Source organism: Gallinula chloropus, assembly GCF_964237585.1.
Source record: "Gallinula chloropus genome assembly, chromosome: 1".
In the NCBI taxonomy this organism is placed as follows: Eukaryota; Metazoa; Chordata; class Aves; order Gruiformes; family Rallidae; genus Gallinula; species Gallinula chloropus.
In genome coordinates, this window is record NC_140085.1 from 80,045,898 (window position 1) to 80,062,909 (window position 17,012).

The window sequence follows — 17,012 nt, forward strand, 5'->3', positions numbered from 1 at the left end:
CCCCATAGCCTCCAGAGCACATGAGCAACTTTTTCTCTATAAGTTTATAGCTTTCTTTGCAGCTGCAGAGACAAGGAGAATAAATATTTCACACCCTTTTCACAAGAGAACAATTTTCTTTGTGTTGTGGTTTTGTTTTGGTTTGAGACAAGCATCCCCCTCCACATCGTCAACTCCATGTACACTAAATAAAGAAACTGTTCAAGTGGTTCTTGTTATGAAAGCCAAATATAACAACTCCTTTAATTACAAATTTAAAATGCTGAAAGCCTCTGTAGCTAGATGAGCTAAAATGCATTGTAAACCACTGAGACAACAATGAAAGAGTCACAATATTTTGCAGAAAATGCCACTTAGAAACAGCTCTCTTCCTGTCTTATACTAGTAATCTACCAGGAATGCAAAAAGTAGAAGAAAACTGGAATTAAAAAAAAACCCAAACAACAAAACACTGAAGTACTGATAAAAAAGCATGATATCAAGGTAAGTGGACAGATTAGCAGGCTTATCCTTAAATTAGCTATCTTATAAAATATCTTATAAGATTAGCTATCTTATCCTAAAGATAGGAAAAATAAATATTTTTTTTTGCTTACAAATAACAACTGGCATGGCATTTCACTTGTCCATCTGATAAACTAAATGACAGCAGTCCCTTACTCATCTGAAGCCTACTGAAGTCCACTGTATGGCCTATATACAGAGTAATGCTCTCTAATTTGAAGTTTATCCTGCTGTCTCACAAAGAGCAGACACTGAAGGAGTGGTGCTGAGTAATTCCCCAGATAAGTGGGTTTGCATGACTTACAGGTAACAGGAATGTGTCACAATCCAGGCGTCTTTGAGTAATGATTTTGAATCACAAGAAGTAGCTGTAGCAGGGCAGGAATGCAGAGTATTAGTCTAATCCTGCTGAATCTTAAAAGTAGCACTACACAATTTACCTGCTTTTGAACCCCATCTCCTCACTCCATTCAACAGCTCCAAACCTGTGGATATTTGTCACCCAGTGTTGTAGTTTTGCATGGCTGGGTTTTGGTGGAGGAGGGGGGGCTGTAGGGGTGGCTTCTGCAAGAAGCCAAATCACCACATCCGAAGGGCTCCTTGGGTGTGTGTCTAATCACAGGCAGAATTTTTTTGCAGTATTTAAGAGAAACAAAATTATCTGTGAAGTTTCATGGGAAAAATTAGAGGCTGCTTGAAGAAACTGCAGAGTTGTACGTGGAGCAAAGAGAAACTATTTCATAACCAAGTGGTTTTATTTGGGCTCAAACTTAGAACTGAAACATCAGAAGGATAGTTACTTGTGCTAGGCAAGGACAAAGGATGAGTTTAAGTAACAAGTTTGGACAAGACCAGAGGCAGGTTGGGATTTGCAGGTTAAAGTAATAACTTTTGTTGAACAAACCATATGATTGGAAAAATTAGACAAGCTTTCAGGTTTGCAAGCCTGCAATAGAAGCAGCAGCTTTCAAAGTGAAATGCAAGCTGAGAAATGTATTGCTCAAAGTTTAGCTAGATGGATAAGGAAGATAACTCTAGGATCATTTTTCTGAGACAAAGGGAGTGACAGCCATGTGGAATAGCGAGGTGATGATGGCGAGGAAGAAAGAAAACTGACGCGGTAGTTTCACATGCAGGAGAACAAAGACCAGTTGTAAAAACAACTAATGTTACTCCTGTGGACCACAGTGGTTTTAATGTGCCATAAACCACTCAATAGAGCCCATATTTCTGGAATCTAATGGCATCATGAATTTTAGCTTTTAGGCTCATCTTTGGGCATTTATATAGTAAGTCTAAGGAAGACTAGACAGAGCAGTTGCTTTATACAGAACACTTGCTGATTGTCAGCACAGGTTTTTTGCCTTCACAGTTTGCAGAGAGAGTTTGCATTGCTGCAGAAGGGCTGGATAGCTTCATGTTTACTGTAAGAGCACTTCAAGTGCTTTCCTGAAGAGCAGATGCAGGATCTAGGGATGCTGACAGTGTTTCTGTAGGGATATTTGCTGTTGAAGAATAGCAAAGATGAACAAGTTCTAGATGGTTTTCCATTTTCAGGCATGCTTTAGGTGTGTTATGAATGACAGAGAGCTTTCTTTGTGCTCAGGTAAACGCAAATGTGGATTTGTATGAAGTAGAAAGCTTTTGTATGAAGTAGAAAGCTTTTGTATGAAGTAGAAAGCTTTTGTATGAAGTAGAAGCCTTTTTGTAGAAAGGTTTCTTTCTATACATGGGCTTCTCTAGCACAGCTGTGAATGTTTAATGAACTTCTATGCAAGTACTAGAGAAGGATGGTATGCAACAACTAGATGTATAAGGCTAGAAGAGCATTGTTTGTACTGAAGTAGTTCCTTGTAACATTCAAGCTGTTCTCTCAAAAGTATGTCTCTTTCTCTAGGGAAATTTTTATGGGTAAAAGTTCCCTTCAGATTACATCTTGATGGCTCTCCTTAGAGCGGAGACAGGATATCTGAGCCTCAACTGTGACTGAGTACTTGTCACTACAGTTGTTGAATTTAACAGCAGCACCTGTATTGGCCATCAGCCTTCTTTATAATTAGTTATCTATACTTCTATATGGTTGACTGTATCAAGGAAAGGGATGTGGACACCGAATCAACTTTCTATCACAGATTCAGCAGTAAGGAAACGTCAGTGTCTGTTTTTACAAAACAGTCTCCTCCTATGATGTTTTACACATTATGGACTTCTTCCATGACAAAATTGATAGTGGTGCCAGTGGAGACAACTTATTACTACATTGGGGGAATTTTTTATTTTTTAAAAGTTGCCACAACCAAAGATGAAGTGGATAAATCTACAATAGCTTTAACCCAGTAATCTGAATGCTGTTTCTCTTGTAAGCATGAAAAAAATTTGGGTCAGTATGGACCAAGGTGTTATCATAAGGTTATCGCTAGACATATAGAAGAGTAAAACTATCAAGGTAAGTATACAAGAGTAAAACTGCTGAGTCGAGTATACGTAAAGTCCAACCTAAACACAGTGACTTTTCTGACTCTTGACAAAACCCACATTCTTCAACACAGAGATTGGATTGGAGACCTGCTTCCGTCATCTTCCTTAGACCAAGAAAGAAGTTCCAAGGCATCACAGCATGTGGGTCCTACAGTTGCTCATCCAGTTTTAGAAGAGGTCTAACATCGAAGTGCACAAAGTGCAAATCAAGAAGCACTTTCATGTGAAGGCAGAAAGGGAGGATTTAAATGAAACCTGCTAAATGTTAAAGCACTGATTAGTTCAGTAACGTGCAAATCTAAATCTTGCATTCACTCCTGCAGTGTTCCAAGGGAAAACAGTCTCAGCATTTTCAAGAAGCTATAGTTCAGGGGTTTAATGCCATTGGTTTCAAATCTCAAAGACTCTCTGGCACAGGCATCATGCTGAGCAGCAAGCCTTGGTGTGTAAATAGAAATAGTTATCAGAAGACCAATTTGAATGTGTTGTTTGAGTGTAGGAACATTTTCAATTACAGCATTCAATCTCAACCATATCATTAACATCTGAGCTAGGAGTACTTTTTGCTTCATGATTGAAGTGCATGAAGTGTTATACCCAACCTCCTCTTATGGAAGCTGTGCCAGAGCTAGAAGACGACTGTCTGCAACTGCTTCAGCAATCACTTCTCTACATTTTAAATTCAAATTGCAATTCAAGAGAAACATTTGACTAACATTACAAATCATGTTATATGAGCCCCTTTAGTTGCTGCCTGTGACTGCAGCTTCATTTACAACAGCAAGATCTCTTAGGTGTACTATTTGGCATCAGAACCAGTCTGAATCAGATGTTAATAGTTACCCTGAAAGGACAAAGCAAGGCTTGATCTTGATTTGTTCTGAGCTAATTCATGGTTCTTTCCCTTGCTCTGTGCAGCTGCACAATTCACACATAGCTCCCAGAAGGAATGAGCTGGTCTGTAACTCTGGACCCCATGCATTCCGCATCAGGAAGGGCCTGAATTCTGGATACTAGTCCACAACACCACAAACCACTGATACGGCATCATCTAGGAAATGGGAGGTCATTCTGTTTCAAATACTAGATTAGGTTATTTCAAAGTTGGCCTCCTACAACTGCATGCCAGCTCTCAGCAATAGTTACACAGAAAGCAGATCCCAGCTGACAAGACCAAAATGACTCTTCAAGAGGTTAAACAGGGCTTAATGAAGACATGGATCCTATTAACAAAGGATCTGTGTTTGCAAATTTAGGAACTATGCTCCAGAGAAGAGGAAATGTTCTGATGAAGATACTAAGAGTCCAAGCTAGAACTTGGAAATAGCAGAGCTTTCCTGACACTCAGCAAACTGCACAGCAGCATCCACAGTTATACTGTTGATACTTGTCAGTTACTAGTTTTGATTCTTGTATAGCTCTCCCCCCCCATACTCCTAAGCACTATAGAAACATTAAACTTTCATTGCTTTAATGAAAGACATATGTTCCTCTTGCCTTTTGAGAGACTTCTGTAACATTTCTGGATTCTTTGACTCAACTCAGCTTGGGCATCTGCCAATTTCTGGTTGCCTACTTTGAAGCTGTGAGGCAAAGTATCAATATGCAAGAGCTAAATTAGTGTCTACCACTTGATTCTATTTATTAAGCTGCTTTCCACTTCTCCCTGTATCTGCAGGCTACCAAAGCAATGCCCAGCGTAGTAAGTTGATAGGCCTTACAATTTTTATCCCATCAGTCTTCTTAGAAGATTTGTGTAACAATCTTCTTGAAAAAACAGTTGTAAGAGAGAGGGGATCATAGTCTCACTTGTAGGTGTAGTTTTGACCACCAAACTCTGACACTACGGAAGAAACTAGGAATTCAAAGCCAAGAATACCATGAAAGGCAGTTTGCTGCTCCAGCTGGGACAGCTCAAGAATGTATCTTATTTATCAACACACTGTTTAGCCTCTTTCACCTGGACTAGACAATACTCATAACCAGACTGACAAATGAAAAGGAACCAAGGTGCCGAAACTACCCTTTCTGGTTTTGTGTTTGTGCACAGGAGCCTTCATCTCAGATTGCAGAAGCTTAGCTGAGGGAGTGGAAAACAATCTATCATGCTTCAGTTGAGAGAGGTCAACTATGTAGAAAAAAGTTATTTGTATAACATTATCTATCTATCACTATCCAAACATTTTACTGAAGGAAGTTTGATAAGAAAACTTCAGGATCACTTCAGTCTTACAATAGTAATTGCCTTTCACAGTCAAGACAGTTTCCCTGTGACACGCTCGTTTGTACCGATGTGTCTACTTGAAATCACACCCAATCACTCCTCTTTACTACTGCAACAGATGAGATTGTGCTATAGTTCCCTCCATTAAGACATCCCTCTGTCAAACTGAATGTCACAGAACCAGCATCCCTTACGGGTGCACATAGGTTGATGGAAGCCAAAGGAACAAAAAAATTCGAACTTAAGGAGTCTCATTTTTACCTGTGATGGGAGGCAGATAAGGCAAAAGCTACCATATTATACATTTGCCTAAATCTTCATAGTTTTTAAACTGGAAAACCGTCATCTACCAGCTTTTCACATTTATCTTTTCACTGCCCCCTTTCCACCTGTGGCTACCTGTCCTGCTCTCGACTCTACAATCACACTCATGCTGTCAGCAATCAATTTGGTGATCTTCACACTAACCTGTGCAGCCTTTTCTCTTGTATTTGACATCATCTTCCCCAGAACCTACCATTTTACAGCATGGAAAAAGCAACCATCAGGGAGACCCCAGTACAGCGACTTAGAGCACCACTTACATTCCCCAAACAAGGGGCTTTGTTGCACTTAACCTACAGATTTTAAATAGCATCTCACCTTGCAACTCATTTTTCTCCCCCAGAGGGGCAGCAGCTTTGTCCTCAGATATCAGACCACAGAAACTAAGAGACAGGACAGTGCACAAGCTGAATCATAGTCACTTCCAGAAAGCACATTTTGAGAGACAACTTTTCCATTTACAGTAGTTGACTTGCACCATTGCTGTCACCATGAGACAAAGGAAATTACCTTATCAGGCCTTTGCTGAAGAGCTGGCAGATTCACCTGCTTGCTGAAAGTCAAATTGTGCTTGTTCTCCATGGTAAAAGCATCAAATAAATATGCTCAGAAAGGGGTGGACAACCTACTAACATGGGAATCGGGTTCAGTTTATATCTGTCTTGCAGACACATTTTAGTGCTAACCAAGTCACAGCTGGGCAACAGTAGCTGTAAATCTATATTCTTGTATTGTACACTGCCATTCTCTCAACTTCCCATCTTTCTTCTCAGAGCTTAACATCTGTTCAGGAGAGCTTCCGTGAAACATTAACACCTATCTCTATCTCAGCTGGGTATCTTCACCTAGCTTCCAAGCAGACTACCTAATCCAATCCATAATCAGGCTTTAGCTACTCTCCAGCTACACTGCTTACTACAAAAAAAAAAAAAGTATAAGCCATGTCTGCCAACACAGTTTTCTCACCCAAGACAGACTGATGCCTCCCACCCCACTCTTGACACTCGGCAAATCTGAGAAGGGTCCCATTGATCTCCTACCAAGTGGTACCTAGAAATTGCCCAGAAATCTTAGTATATTTACTGTGAGGGCAACAGAGCACAGAAACAGGCTGCCCAGAGAGCTTGTAGAGTTTCCTTCTCTGGAGACATTCAGAACCCACCTGGACACCGTTTCTGTGCAACCTGCTTTAGGTGTCCTGATCTCCAAAGGTCCCTTCCAACCCCTACTGTTCTGTGAATCTTACCAGTATCAGCATGCTCTTTTTGTGTGTTAGCAGCAGGTAAGCTTTCTGTAATCAGAAAGCAGAGACTGTGTTTCGATTTATAATCCTCACCAAGTGACTCCTAATGCCATCCTGAACTTTTTCTAGGGATATCACCTTTCAAATCATATTACTCTATCTGAAAGAAGGAGCATCCCCAAGCCCTACCAGCTGGCTAAGGAAAGTCATACAACACACAGTGGCAAGGAAGGTATGGAGTTCTCTCAAAGAGATGGACAACAGACCATAAAACCATTACACAGAGCGATTATTTGTGTGGATATTTCCTCATTTCTGAGGAGATAAAAGCTGCCAGAGCAAGCATCCAAGTGGGCAAACTGAAATTGCATGCGTCTTTAGAAAAGCCTCTGCACAGCATGCTGGCCCTGAAGATCCAACCTATTTTGAACAGGTGGTGAAAATCCTTTCTCTGCTGCATCACAGTAGGACTTCACAGACTCTACAGAGATGCATACGTAGCAGCAGCCACACTATGAGCTTTGTTTACTGAAGGTAATGTGTTCTATACTCTAGCCAATCTAAGAAAAACAGGGACAGACAACAACTATCAAAGTACCATTGCAGGCTTGAGTTCTAAGCACTGTTTTCACGGACAGTTATTTCTTAAGCTATTTTATATAGTCCACAGCCTGTAAGACTGGTGAGACCAGAAACTCAGCAGCTCCTTAGAGAATTTTTATAAGGCAAGTTCAATATATTAAATTAACTACCTATAAAAAGCAAAATACAGCAGTTTTTTCCTGTGTAGAGCAGGATGTATCACCAAGATGAGTGCTACCCAGTCTGTACAGACAGTAAGAGGTATGCCAGCAACAGCACTTACCTGCTGCCTCTGTTCCCCAATCTCAGATGTGGCCCTGTACATTTCTTTTTCCAGTAGAGTTCATCTGAAAACAGAAGCTGATATTACATGCCACAGCCTTGCCTGTAGGAGCCAGGACCACCCAAACCAAGACATGCAACCTCTTTTCAGCATATGCACACTTAGACCTTCATCATTTTTACCCTGCCATAGTGGGGGGGCTCTCACATCCCCCTTTTATGCCTTTTATTTTCACTACCACCATTAAAGCATCTTTTCACAAGTGTAAAATCAATAAAGAAGCCAAGTCACCTACAGAAGGTAATAGTCTTAAAAAAAATAGCCCCCACCCAACATTCAGCTACAAGACAACCAAAGGGAAATAAATTTAGAAAAGACCAGCTTCCGAAGTCTACGAAGCATATTCTTAGCTGCAGCTTTTCAGCGTCACAAGTACATCAGATATATCCTGAAATACTACACAGAACACTCCACCAAATCTTTATGAAAAAAAACCTTAAAAATACAAACTACTCCTACAGCTTAAATTAAACTAATTCCACATTCTTCATGCATCAGTCTGATGTTTTTGTTTCTAAATACTGCCTCAGACTTTACATAGCCTTGCTGACAACTGACATTAGTTTGTGTGTTCAGCAAGACAATAAAAATAATATGTCTCCTCTGCTAGGCAATAAGGAAAGTTAATTGGGGCCTCTTTATAAACTTCATGGCTTAGTAACAAGCACACCACTGTCCTTGAATCTCATTAATACCTCTGATTCTTTGATTAGCAGCAGTATGTTATTCAGGTGACTTCATTTGACAATTAACATTTTGGTAGTTAACACTTGTGTAAGAGGGGCTTCTAAATCCACGTGGTTATCCTTGATCCTTTATGAAGGTAAAAGGTGGTGGAGTTTAAAGAGGGGTGAGGAAGAGGTAAAGAAAACAAAAAATAAAAACAAAACCCAAATCAGAACAAATCAAATGCAAACCTTGTGGAAAAAAAAATATGTCTAACTTGAGTATTTTTCCCAACAAAAAAGTAATGCGTGATGTCTGTCCTGTTTACTCACAAACAGGTCATGTCACAACTTCATGCACCCTGGGGAAATCCTGCTGCCCTATTTTTCCATGCTTCACTAACAAAATGGGTATAATAGTGCTGCCTTGACTCGTGAGCAGAGTCTAGTCCTAAACGTAGACAGGCTCCGAAGCTTCGGTCACAGACTTTAAAACAAAATACTAAAGCTTTTGTTTGGAGCCAAGGGAATTAGAAGCAGGGTAGCGAAAGAATCCCATCACAGCACAAAACTGAAATTCTGGCATCTCAACTGGCTAACAACGGGCCCTCTGTACAGCTGACCGCACCGATAATCTCCTTGGAGTTGGTTCCCTCTCACAATGATGCAGCACCACCAGTGAGCGGAGGCCCATTACGACAGGCTGATAATAAACACGTCTGAATTCCAGGCATGCGATGATGTCAATATTAGAGCAACTTTAAAAATACAGTTAAGAAAAAAAAACCCCAAACATGCAAGTGGAAAAAACCCCAAACCAACAAAACCCCTGTAGCTGCAACAACCTCACCCACCCGTTTGCCCAGAGCCTGCAGCAACGCTTGGCACAGCAGGCAACCCTCAACAAAGCAAGGTATGCTTGCAGCCCCCAGGACACAGCATTTCCCAACCACCCCCAGCTGCACTCTGGTCACACTCCAGAGAAAAGCCCCCTTCCTTTGCACAAAGGCTGCAGGAAACTTGGAAATGTTTAAAGTGGGCTGGTTAGCACAGGGGAACAAAACACAGTGCTGTGTTGGGTGTGGGCTGCTCTGCCCCTCCAAGGTGATTCTATTCAATGTATTTGTTCCCCAGATTGTCCAGTTCTTGAAGCAATCAAATAACTTTCAGTGATGGAAATCTGTTAGAAACATTTCATAAATTCAAAATCTTCAGTGAAAGCTCAGAACTTCTTGGGAAATTTGTTTATAATTTGAGTTTCACAACACTTTCCCATAGATAGCAGCTTCTTTACCCCAGTTTTCTTGCATGTAAGCCCATTTGCAGTCAGAACTTGCTTACCACCACTGACAGACATATCAAGCATGGCCTTTGCTCCTTCCTTTTACCCAAACCAGCATAGATTTGATGCTTGAGCACTTCTTTTTGCTGGCAGCATATTTTTAGGTAACCAAGTGACAGACAGCTGATGTAGGGCAGACCATTCACTCCTTTTGAGACATCCAAGTAGGCAAAGCAAAAGAAACTCACATCAGACTCTTGCAGCTGGAAAAAGGAAAGGATGGCACAGGGCAACATTTGGGTCTGTCTTCTTAGAGAGGGAGTAGTCATTCAAAATAAGAAGTATGAAGGAAAATATGAAGGGAAATAAACCCCAAAGTTAGATTAGCCTTTTAATGATGTTATCCAAAAGAAAACAATGCACATCTTAAAGTTACTTACAGCATAAATTAACTTCTGTGGAACCAGATCCTGATCCTGCTTTCAACAGCAAAAACAGAGTAACTTCAAACATCTGACAATCTCCTTGTCTCCCTCTGAAAGCGGGAGATGTTTTTATATTTAAGAACTGAAGCAGCAAAGATGAGAAGGTGATCAGGAGGAGATGACCTTTGACACTGAGAGCATCTTAATAATCTTTGTAAGTGACATCCTCCCATCACCCCATAAATTCAAATTATTATGCACGATGAAGTGGCACTGAAGAAAGAGCAGGGTCCAAGAAATGAGTGTACACCAGCCGGTGCATTGTTTGTATTTCTTTCAATTCACCAATCCAGGTAGTTGGAGAACAATTCTGAATGAATCAGTTAAGCCTCCTGAAAGGCATTATGACCCAACACCCGCTGCACGCAGACACCTCCACGTGCATCTGGCTGCCTGAGATGAAAGGACAAAACGAAAGGGGCACAAAAGGGTCTCTGCTGTTTCATAATCCAGAGCCTGCCATCCTGCAAGGGCACCCTAGGAGCTGGATGCAGTCCAGCGCAGACCGTGAGTGCTCTGCATGCAAACCCAAGCTAAGGAGCTTGGATACAGAGGGAGCTCCAGGGAAGCTGATCTGCTGTAATGTCACTGTTGCATGCCCAGCAATTTACTCCCATCAAAACAGAGGTGAGAGGCCAAAGAGGGGAATATTTAAGTAAAGTACCTAATTTGCATGCTGAATCTCACTCAAGTTCCTGGCCTCTGAGACACCATTATTTTCCATATTTTCCCACATCTTTCTCATGGAAAAGACAGCAGACCCATGAAAATTTAAATGCACACCTCTGTCTCTGCTCTGATACTATTTGAACAGAAACCTCCCTCCCTGAGGCCAAACCAAACGTTTTGTCACAATGTCAGCCCACAGGCACCCCTGCTTATGAAAAGAACCGTGATTTGTGGCACACATCCCACTTGGGCTGAGTCAGTGCCTGACTCACCCCGAATACACAAATCCTCCCTGCTCCACTGATCCCCAGCCATTTCTCTAGACCAGGAGACATTAATTCAGCAGGACATTCACAGGAAAGGTGTTGCCAGTGTATCCACAGCCACACACCCCTAGGTTTCAGTGGCACTCCTTGCCCTCAGGCTCTTTGTTCAGCGTGAGGCACCCAAGCCAGCTTCCACAGCAGCTCCTGCCCTCCCTGTTCCCATCTCCAGTAGCCCCAAAGCTCCACCATAGGTCCTCCAACACCACCTCTAGTGAGCATGGGTGGTGGGTGAGGGTCCTGATGAGTGGGCTCAGGGAAGGAGATTGACCTATTCAGGGCCTCTGGCCCTGTACTAGATCAAAAGCAAGGGCACCATGCAAAAAGGGGGGCATGATGGGGGACCATCAAACGTCCAGGGAGAAGGCTGGGGAATTAAACATGAAGAGATTAATTGACTCAACTGAAATCACCCTGCAGCAGAACTGGAGGCAACCCCTGAATCCCACACCCCGCTGCGACACTCTGCTCCTTTGGAGGGAGCAACCAGCGCCCCCTGACACAGGTACGGAACCATCACCCAAAGGAGAGCCACAGCAACCTTTCTAGTCTGCAGGTCTGGTCTGTTGGCAATCGTCATGGGGTGCTAACAATTAGCATACCCTACAGCACAATATCCTCAGAGACATTAGGGCACAAACAGAGCACCTTTAGCATGGACATTTCAAAACTTGGCATCAAACATCACAAAAAACAATCATGTTACGTGGAACGTCTGTATATGTTCAAGAGGTATATAATATTTTATAGAGAGATTTTGTGGGGGTACTTTAATGTTTCTCAATCATATTCCTACTCTCAATTTAGGAAAGTTATCATTTACCCTCAAAACTAATAAATAAGTTCTTCTGAACCTTATTTGAACTGAAGATACACCTTGGCATTTGAGTGGTTCTGACCAAATGAATCAACATATCTATTTAGACAAAAAACAAAACCCAAACAACAATACCAGCCTCATCAGCCTGAAGTCCTGTTTCCTGTCTAAAGTCTGATTCACTAGCAAATTATTTTAGAGAATGGGAGCCTAATTTCTGCTCACACAAGGTCGTACCTATTCCTGAAGGAATGCCTTTATTCCCATCACCCATTTGCAAAGTCAGAATGTACCGCACTGCGTAAAAACAATCTACACTTGCAGCTCAAGAAAACAGTTTTTGAAATAGATCTAAATTAGGTTTAACCATCTCTCACACATCCCAGCCTGAAGGAGCACCCTAGCAACAACCTTTAGCATTTTGCAAACATTTGCTACTAATTATGGGTTCTTAGAACAATAATACATGGCTCCATGCTCCACGGAATGAGGCCAGAAGCAGCCTCAAACGTAAGCCTTAGCCTTTAATTTAAACCAGCGCCATACAAATTCTCAAATATACATTGCAAAAGCTTCCCAAAACACTGCTCTGATTAATGACTCTGAAAACTTGTAAAAGCTCAGCTGTCAAGCATTAAAATGTAGGCTGAGAAAAAGCTCATGTAGAGCAGCTAAATACAGAAATCCTTTGAAACCTGTTTCCCCTGTACCTTAGCAGCACAATACAGCAGCACACAGAGGAAGCCCCACGAGCCACAGAGCTCGTTCCATACTGCTTCAGGAGCTCCTGCACCTTCTTCCAGCAAGTGACTCAAGGCCTGTGACAGGCCAATCTGTCCCAGCAAGCCTTCCCTCACCTCTGGCAAATGAGACAGCCTTCCATAACTCATCTGCTCTCATTCCCACACGCACAGCTGTCCTCTCTAGCCTAAAAGCTCCCCTATCACTGATTGAGCTACTTTCAGCCTTCAAGTGCTCTTGCATCTCCCTTGACTCTAAGCAGGAGGCAGAACAAAGCAGGCACAGAAGAAACACTATCCTTTTCAGATTCCTGTTGTTTTCATTCTCAGATCTTCTCACCTTAACAAGCAGCCAAGTTGTGCTCCAGCCCATCTGCTGGAGGTGATACTGCCTGAACAGAGAAATTGGATGAGGTGACCTCCAGAGATCCCTTCCAACCTCAACCATTCTGTAGCTCACATTAGCTGTGCTTGCAATAGATATTTAGCAGGGATAGCCCTCTCCTGGGAAGCAGGGCTGGGTACCTTCAGCCACAGCACTCGTGAAGATGTATTGACTGGAACCCTTCTAACAAGAGGATCTGGAAGATGCAACATCTGTCCAAGATACACATTGGTATTAAGGCAGAATATCTGCCAGTAGGGATGTCCTTACCTGAGACAGTGGGAGGGTGGGGGGTTGCTTTGGGTTTGTTTGGGTTTTTTTTTTTATATATTTCCCTGCCTTCTCACTCAATACTGTTTAACATTTCCTAGATAATTTTTAGTAATTCCAATCTGTGGCCCCAACCTCTGTCATATCTTTTGAATTTTCTTCACTAAGTGGTAAGGAAGGTGTTAGGAAACTATTTTATTTATCTTTAATTAAAAAATTGTTTTGGCTTAAAAACTTCAAAACTGATAGGAGAGCAAAATGACAGAAATTAGTAGACACTAGATTACTGGCACCAAGTCATAAACATTTAAATGATGGCAGAATTTCTTTTACTCACAAAACCTGAGAATATGAGAAATTTGAAGACAGTTAAAAATAACCAAAACCTCTGTTGTTTGCCGAGACTGGAATCTCCTTCCACAGGCATAAAAATGGATTTCAGCATCGTAGGTTTTCTAGTTCTTCATGTGTTTAAAAGAAAAAAAAATTAAAATGTGGGATTTATTTAGCACATAATGCATTGGGAAGGGAAGGTTCTCCTTACAGGGGCAGTAGCATGTCTGCTGCCATGACATTGCCGCCTTTTCGTACTAGAACACCACTACTACTACTAGTAGTACTATTACAAAACTACCCCGGGTTACCCTGAGTCTAATGACTGATTTATTGCTGAATATCTAGCATACCTCATGTGATTTCCAGCAGTCAACACTGACCTGTCAAAGCACGGTGCTTCAAACATCCCATGGAAAGGAGGGATTTAAGTCCTTTACCTTCCACTTCAAAGTACCATGCGGGGCAGCACTGCCCCAGATACTTAGAAAAGCTCAATACAAACCCAGTGCCTGTGAGAAGGACAGAGAGAAGAAAGGAAGACCTAGAGGCTTCCTAGAGACACAGATTTTGATACCTGTGTAAAGAAAAGATGAGGATTTGGTCCAATGTTTCAACAAAGTACTGAACCTGCAGCTCTTTAATTACTGTATTGCTGTGTCTTGTCATTTTACGTGGAGGATTCGGTTAACTATAGATGTGAAGCAGAAAAGAAAACCCTGGTGGTTCTGAGCTTCCCCCAGGCAAAAGAAACTCCAAAACCTTGGATCCGAGTCTTCTGAAACTTTGGGAAAATGTGGACTCCAAACACTACAGTTCTGGCCAGCCATCACCTAAATCCAGCATTAACCTGGGAATCTCTGAGGTCGGTGTTATCATGAGATTGTGTAGATATTGAGGTAAAAAGTGAAGGGTTTGAACAATTTCTTAGCAATGGTAAAATAATGAATTTTTTCTTGTGCTTCAGGAAAGAAAAAATCCATTCTGAAATGCTTCTACCCAAAGGCATCTCAAGATTCCATTAAATTATGGGCTTTGTTTTATGAAACCAAAAATGTGCTTTGCAACGGCAAATATTTTTGTTTCCACAGTATATCACAAAACTGGCACATATATTAGACAGCAGAAGCCTCTTGCTGAAGTGCTTGGAAATGACTGGGATGCCTAACTTTCTGAAAAATGATGGTAATAAACACATTCAGCCATGACTTTTGTGAAAGACAGGGAACTGGCCTTTTAAACACAGATTTCAATGAATGCCAGCAATAAGTGTATTGCGTACAATTATCATGTCTTGAAGGCTGAGAGGATGCAGCTGTTAGGAGCTTGAATTATCCTATTAGGAATGTGAAAGAGGACAAAGCTCAGAATCACAAGGTTGGAAAAGACCTTTTAAGATCATCAAGTTCGACCATCCCCATCCTATGTTAAACCATATCCCTGAGTACCTCATCTACCCTTTTTTTAAACACACCCAGGGATGATGACTCAGCCCCCTACCTGCACAGCCTGTTCCATATCCCGACAACTCTTTCAGTGAAGGATTTTTTCCTAACATCTAATCTGAACCTGCCCTGGGGCAGCTTCATGCCATTTCCCCTTGTCCTATCTCCTGTCACCTGGCTGAAGAGACCATCGCCCACCTTTCTACAACCTCCCTTCAGGTAGTTGTAGGTGATGATAAGGTCTCCCCTCAGCCTCCTCTTCTCCAGACTAAACATCCCCAGCTCCCTCAGCTGTTCCTCATAGGATTTTCCCTCCAGCCCCTTCACCAGCCTGGTTACCCTTCTCTGGACTCGCTCCAGGACCTCAATGTCCTTCTTATGGTGAGGAGCCCAGAACTGGACACAGCATTCAAGGTGCGGCCTCACCAATGCCGACCGAGTACAGGGGCACAGTTCAGATCAGATCTGAAATTAATGCTAATCAGATCATTTGCCACTGCATTATTTCAAACATACCTGATGGCACTACTTCTTTGAGATAGGCTAGTAATACTTTTAGGTTTTGGCTGGGTTTGGGCTAAAGCGAAAGCAGAGCTTCTGTCACCCCGTCTGCTCTGTTGTTTATGCATATGGCAGCTGCCAGTTTATGAAGAGCTGTTTCCTCCTTTGACATTCTCTATCCTCTGTGTTTGAGAAAATAGTACTTCCAAACAGCCTGGTCAATATTCAAGCTGTGAGGCTTCCTGTTATTTCTAGCTCTTTCTAAGTATCTTCTAGTGTTTCCAGGGTCTTTACCTAATTAACCCAGTCCCGAGCCTAAAATCAGCAGTAAGGATCAGCATGTGCTCTCTTGGTATGACTCATGTGTGACTGGTTTTACAGACAACATTAAGGCTGGAAATACAGACACCCATAAGGCTGAAGCCAACTGCAAAGTAGGCAGGTGCCATTAAAGTAGTCGGAGCAAGAATCAATGAAGAGGGATGGGTTACTAATGGCTGCAACATCCCCCTAGGAGGGAATAAAAATAAACAGCTCACAAGAGATGGGAGATAAAAACGTAAATGCACTAAAGGAAATTGATTTCCATCTCCTCTCCTTCTTTCTATCCCAAGTTTTGTAGTTATTTGTTTCCTCCCAGAGGCAATGCAGTCCTGGTACTGTAAGGCTGAAGGTGAAGGGGGATAGGAGAGGAGAGGCTCTCCTGTTCGAAACAATCACCTGCTCTTTTCTCTTGCAGAAAGCAAGACAGGGTTTAGGGTATAGATCAGCACTCCTATATGTTTTCTGAGATAAGTACCAGTTTTAAGCCTTAGGTTACATTTCACCCCCTTATGCAAACGAAACAGTATTGCGTTAAGGAGGAGTATTGCTATAACCATGAGAACATCATGAAAGAGCAGCATCTGCTACCTATTGCTGGGTCTAATTACAGTCCATTACCATGCTCTTTTTGTTTTCTTTTACCAAAAGTTTATACCTTAAGAGGGAGCAGCAGGGTCAGCAGATGACTCACGTAAATGCTCTGCAGAAAGGCGCATGGCATGTCTTGAAGCCTTTAAATGTCAAAAGCTCTACTGTTTTATTTATAAAGTAGCTTTAATAAGGATTTCAGAACTCTGTGGAAGCACAGGCCCAAAGAGAGGTCATCTCTCCTACTTTTGATATCCACACAGCAGGCACATTTTGTAAGCCCGAATTAAATGGCATCCATGTTTGCATCAGTACGATCCATCCCAGGCATCATCACGTTTTGTGGTTCAATCTGCGTAGCTGGCTCCAAATCATCTAGAATCTATTTTGAAAAGGAAACAGGCTGAGGAAGCAGTGAAACAAAACATGTTAATCCCACAGAAGTTCCATACTAGCAGTCAACAATTAGGTAAGGAAGAAGAACTTG